We start from the raw sequence: 7,082 nt of genomic DNA, 5'->3' as shown, positions 1-7,082 counted from the left end.
TATACAGAACACTTTTGAGTAACTCAATGCTGAGCAAAACAGCAATTCAAATATTTTTTAACAGCTGGATGCTACAGGAAGTGAATGGGGGATGTTGGTGGCATGGCTAGGCTGCTTAGGGTAGCCTTCGGTAGCTTTGGGTGGCCTTGGTTAGCCTTCGGCAGCCTTGGCTGGCCTTGGGCAGACTTGGTTGACGTTCGGCAGCCTTGGTTGGCCTTGGGCAGCCTTGGTTGGCCTTCGGCAGCCTTGGTTGGCCTTGGGCAGCCTTGGTTGGCCTTCGGCAGCCTTGGTTGGCCTTCGGCAGCCTTGGTTGGCCTTGGTTTGGCATTTTCTTATTGTTTTGGATGAGGCAGCATTTTTAGAAGTTCCTTTGTCTCTAGCTGAAATGATTCTGGTTGTAATGGTGTGTTATGTTGTGTTCAACAAGCAGAGCTGCTGTCTAGTCTACCGCGGTGACTCCTTGTGTGAGCGGAGATTATTAGTTCAGAAATTGATCATGCGACAGCGCTGTCAGAATGATAGGATCATCAGCACTATAATAATATATTACTATTTAGTAGTCGGAACATTGAGCTCAAGTTTCCTAAGCCCATTAAGATAATAATCTTTCCAAACCATACACATGTTATTTTTGTAAGTAGGGGATAAGTTAGAGTGTTACATGAGGGGTTCAGGAACAGAACGCCCCCCCCCCCCCCTCTAGTGTTCTTCTTGTCAAGCACTTTATGTTTCTGGTGAACTATTCACATTTAGGAGAAAGTACATATGAACAGTTAATATCATTTTATTATCAACTTGAGGTACCTAGGCATAAGGAAAGCTTGTCGGGTCTTCAGCTACTGTAAATATTATTCCTCACACCGCGAGGAATATTTAAGTTTGTTTTTTAGCTTTATTTTTTTTCTGTTTATAAATTGTTCTAAAATTCTACTAAATAAAGGTGTTCCAAATTCTACTATCTAATTGGTATTTTACGCCAATATTTGTATTGTGGTCAATAGTTACAAAAAGTACTATCTAAGCAGGAGGATGTGTTGGTAAATATTATTTCATTGCCATAGTCAAGTTAATGACAAACTCTTTACGAGATTATTAGAACGGAAATGTGTTTAATTACTATGAACAGGAGACGTACAAATTCTAATTGCTGTGCATGCAGGTGACGATGAGTTGTGTTGAGTGTGCAGAAAATATTAATGCCGTCATGTTTATATATATATATATATATATATATATATATATATATATATATATATATATATATATATATATATATATATGTCGTACCTAATAGCCAGAACGCACTTCTCAGCCTACTATTCAAGGCCCGATTTGCCTAATAAGCCAAGTTTTCATGAATTAATGTTTTTTCGTCTACCTAACCTAACCTAACCTAGCTTTATTTGGCTACCTAACCTAACCTTACCTATAAATATAGGTTAGGTTAGGTTAGGTAGGGTTGGTTAGGTTCGGTCATATATCTACGTTAATTTTAACTGTAATACAAAAAATTGACCTCATACATAGAGAAAAGGGTTGCTTTATCATTTCATAAGAAAAAAATTATAGTAAATATATTAATTCAGGAAAACTTGGCTTATTAGGCAAATCGGGCCTTGAATAGTAGGCTGAGAAGTGAGTTCTGGCTACTATGTAAGACATATATATATATATATATATATATATAAACTAAGGGGTGCGAGTTTTCAGTTGCATATATGCCTGGAGATCATTCAGGCTTGTTCGCATAAAAAAAAAAATATATATATATATATATATATATATATATATATATATATATATATATATATATATATATATATATATGACCGAAAAAATAAGATTAATAATTCTAACACGAATTTTCTCAATATTTCTTATGTTTCTTTTCACTGTCGATGGTAATTGAAAAATTAATTCTCCAAAATTCATTTTTATTTCTAGTCTGACGCGACATTTGAACGCGTTTCGTAATAACGTATTACATTTTCAAGGACTTTAGTTTACACACACACAACTATAACCTGCAAACACTAAACAGAGTTCTACTATGCTATGATTTAAACAGCTTTCATCTTATATACCCGCATTTGGGTGAGGTGATATGTTACAACAGTTTTGGATGAGGTGAACAAAACTTTCAACACAAGATAGAGCAAACATTCAACACAAGACAGAACACGGTGCATTGGGAATAAATTGGGTAAATTAAAGGGAAGAATGCAGGTAACTGCAAAGGCCCATATTTCTTGATACTTCTATATTGGTGCAGAGTCTTGAGGTGGGTAGAATATAGTTGTGCATTAATTGGCTGTTGATTGCTGGTGTTGACTTCCTAATGTGTAGTGCCTCGCAGATATCAAGCCGCCTGCTATCGCTGTATCTATCGATGATTTCTGTGTTGTTTGTTAAGACTTCTCTGGTGATGGTTTGGTTGTGGGAAGAGATTATATGTTCCTTAATGGAGCCCTGTTGCTTATGCATCGTTTATCGCCTGGAAAAAGATGTTGTTGTCTTGCCTATATACTGAGTTCTGTGAGGCTTACAGTCCCCAAGTGGGCATTTGAAGGCATAGACGACGTTGATCTCTTTTAAAGCGTTCTGCTTTGTGTCTGGAGAGATTCTCATGAGTAGGTTGGCCGTTTTTTGGGTTTTATAGTAAATCGTCAATTGCATCTACTGATTTTTGTCTGTAGGGATAACGTTCCTATTAACAATATCTTTCAGGACCTTTATCTCCGTTTTATGAGCTGTGGAAAAGAAGTTCCTGTAAAATAGTCTAATAGGGGGTACAGGTGTTGTGTTAGTTGTCTCTTCAGAGGTTGCATGGCGTTTCACCTTCCTTCTTATAATGTCTTCAATGAAACCATTGGAGAAGCCGTTGTTGACTAGGACCTGCCTTACCCTACAGAGTTCTTCATCGACTTGCTTCCATCCTGAGCTGTGACTGAGAGCACGGTCGACATAAGCGTTAACAACACTCCTCTTGTACCTGTCTGGGCAGTCACTGTTGGCATTGAGGCACATTCCTGTTTGTTTCCTTAGTGTAGACTGCAGTGTGGAAACCTTCGCTCCTTTCCATGAGTGTTACATCTAGAAAGGGTAGCTTCCCATTATTCTCCATCTCGTAAGTGAAACGCAACACAGAATTCCGCTCAAATGCCTTCTTCAGCTCCTGCAGATGTCTGACAACAGGTACCTGTGTAAAAATGTTGTCAACATACCTGTAGTATATGGCCGGTTTCAAGTTCATGTCGACTAAGACCTTCTGTTCGATGGTACCCATGTAGAAGTTCGCAAACAGGACACCTAGGGGAGAACCCATGGTGACCCTATCTACTTGCATATACATGTGCTCATCCGGGCTCAAGAAGGGTGCCTCTTTAGTACAAGCTTGGAGTAGTTTTCGTAGAATATTTTCTGGTATGTCAAGATAAAGATGTCAAGATTTATGGGTATAAACTGTCACGTTATGTACAGACCATGTGAGATGGCCCGGAAAGTGGAGTTGGAGATCCTGTTGGACGACATATTCGACCTCGAGACACAAAAGAAGGTCACCACCAAAGACACCTTACAAGTGGAATTTATTGCAGATGGAGGAAAGATTCGAGACAACTACAGAAGCACCATACTGTCCCCCAAGATCAAAGCGGCAGCTAAGAGCCTTCGTGAGAACAAGGAGATAGTCGTCTGGAGAAGTGACAAGTCGCCAATATACGTCATTCTTAAAAAAGACGAATATCTGGCGAAATGAACCTCACACTCTGTGACCAAACTAAATTCCAAAGGGTAACGAAGGGAACTACAGCCGAATTGAAAGCAAAGGTTAACAGATTGATCGAAACTGTGAACGCCAAGAAATCCGGACTCCACCTGCCAAAGATTATTGAGGAATACATGCCTGGGTATGCGTATGGAAATGTCAAGACACTCAAGCCTTGAAACCCACTTCGGCCAATCATCAGCCAGATACCCACACCCACTTACAGACTGGCAGAGCGACTCAACGGCTTGCTGACCCCTTATGTCCCTTGCCCCTTCAGCCTGAAGTCTCCAAAGGAATTTGTTGACTTACTGCGGGGAACACGGGCCACAGGGATAAGAGCCTCGTTGGACGTAGAATCACTGTTTACCAACGTACTTGTGGATGAAACAATCGGGATGATAGCGGACAGAGTGTATCGTGATCCGGCCTGTACTCCTCTTGACATACCCGAAAATATCCTAAGGAAACTACTCCAAGCTTGTACTAAAGAGGCACCCTTCTTGAGCCTGGATGGGCACATGTATATGCTAGTAGATAGGGTCGCCATAGGTTCTCCTCTAGGTGTCCTGTTTGCGAACTTCTACATGGGTACCATCGAACAGAAGGTCTTAGTCGACATGAACTTGAAACCGGCCATATACTGCAGGTATATTGAAAACATTTTTACACAGGTACCTGATGTCTGACATCTGCAGAAGCTGAAGGAGGCATTTGAGCGGAATTCTGTGTTGCGTTTCACTTACGAGATGGAGAAGGATGGGAAGCTGCCCTTTCTAGATGTAACAGTCATGGAAAGGAGCGGAGGTTTCCACACTGCAGTCTACACTAAGGAAACAAACATAGGAATGTGCCTCAATGCCAACAGTGACTGCCCAGACAGTTACAAGAGGAGTGTTGTTAACGCTTATGTTGACCGTGCTCTCAGCCACAGATCAGGATGGAAGCAAGACGACGAAGAACTCTGTAGGGTAAGGCATTTCCTAGTCAACAACGGCTTCTCCAATGGATTCGTTGTAGACATCATAAGAAGGAAGGTGAAACGCCATGCATCCTCTGAAGAGACAACTAACACAACACCTGTACCCCCTATTAGACAATTTTACAGGAACTTCTTTTCCACAGCTCATAAAATGGAGGAAAGGGTCCTGAAAGATATTGTTACCAGGAACGTTATCCCTACAGACAAAAATTAGAAGATACATTTGACGATTTACTATGAAACCCCAAAAACGGCCAACCTACTCATGAGAAACTCTCCAGACACAAAACAGAACGCTTTAAAAGAGACCAACGTCGTCTATGCCTTCAAATGCCCACTTGGGGACTGTAAGCTTCAAAGAACTCAGTATATAGGCAAGACAACAACATCTCTTTCCAGGCGATTAACGATGCATAAGCAACAGGGCTCCATTAAGGAACATATAATCTCTTCCCACAACCAGACCATCACCAGAGAAATCTTAACAAACAACACAGAAATCATCGATAGATACAGCGATAGCAGGCGACTTGACATCTGCGAGGCACTACACATCAAGAAGTCAACACCAGCAATCAACATCCAATTAATGCAGAACTATATTCTACACACTTAAAAACTCCGCACCAATATAGAAGCATCAAGAAATATGGGCCAATAGGACCTTTACAGTTATTTACATTCATCCCTTTAATTTACCATATATATATATATTTAATATATATATATATATATATATATATATATATATATATATATATATATATATATATATATATATATATATATATATATATATAAATATATATATATATTAAATATATATATATATGGTAAATTAAAGGGATGAATGTAAATAACTGTAAAGGTCCTATTGGCCCACATATATATATATATATATATATATATATATATATATATATATATATATATATATATATATATGTCGTACCTAGTAGCCAGAACTCACTTCTCAGCCTACTATTCAAGGCCCAATTTGCCTAATAAGCCAAGTTTTCCTGAATTAATATATTTACTATAATTTTTTTCTTATGAAATGATAAAGCAACCCTTTTCTCTATGTATGAGGTCAATTTTTTGTTATTGGTGTTAAAATTAACGTAGATATATGACCGAACCTAACCAACCCTACCTAACCTAACCGAACCTATATTTATAGGTAAGGTTAGGTTAGGTAGCCAAAAAAAGCTAGGTTAGGTTAGGTTAGGTAGGTTAGGTAGACGAAAAAACATTAATTCATGAAAACTTGGCTTATTAGGCAAATCGGGCCTTGAATAGTAGGCTGAGAAGTGAGTTCTGGCTATTAGGTACGACATATATATATATATATATATATATATATATATATATATATATATATATATATATAACTGAAAACTCACACCCCAGAAGTGACTCGAACCCATACTCCCAGAAGCAACGCAACTGGTATGTACAAGACGCCTTAATCCACTTGACCATCACGACCGGACATAATGAGGTGATAGCCGAGGCTATTTGAACCACCCCACCGCCGGCACTCGGATAGTTATCTTGGGCATAGCATTTTACCAAATCACCTCATTCTTAGGGGCACACGTGAGGAACACAAATGCGAACAAGCCAGAATGGTCCCCTGGACAATATGCAACTGAAAACTCACACCCCAGAAGTGACTCGAACCCATACTCCCAGAAGCAACGCAACTGGTATGTACAAGACGCCTTAATCCACTTGACCATCACGACCGGACATAATGAGGTGATAGCCGAGGCTATTTGAACCACCCCACCGCCGGCACTCGGATAGTTATCTTGGGCATAGCATTTTACCAAATCACCTCATTCTTAGGGGCACACGTGAGGAACACAAATGCGAACAAGCCAGAATGGTCCCCTGGACAATATGCAACTGAAAACTCACACCCCAGAAGTGACTCGAACCCATACTCCCAGAAGCAACGCAACTGGTATGTACAAGACGCCTTAATCCACTTGACCATCACGACCGGACATAATGAGGTGATAGCCGAGGCTATTTGAACCACCACACCGCCGGCACTCGGATAGTTATCTTGGGCATAGCATTTTACCAAATCACCTCATTCTTAGGGGCACACGTGAGGAACACAAATGCGAACAAGCCAGAATGGTCCCCTGGACAATATGCAACTGAAAACTCACACCCCAGAAGTGACTCGAACCCATACTCCCAGAAGCAACGCAACTGGTATGTACAAGACGCCTTAATCCACTTGACCATCACGACCGGACATAATGAGGTGATAGCCGAGGCTATTTGAACCACCCCACCGCCGGCACTCGGATAGTTATC

Source organism: Procambarus clarkii, chromosome 2 (assembly GCF_040958095.1).
Source record: "Procambarus clarkii isolate CNS0578487 chromosome 2, FALCON_Pclarkii_2.0, whole genome shotgun sequence".
NCBI classification, from domain to species: Eukaryota; Metazoa; Arthropoda; class Malacostraca; order Decapoda; family Cambaridae; genus Procambarus; species Procambarus clarkii.
Note: the sequence above shows the minus strand (reverse complement) of the source record.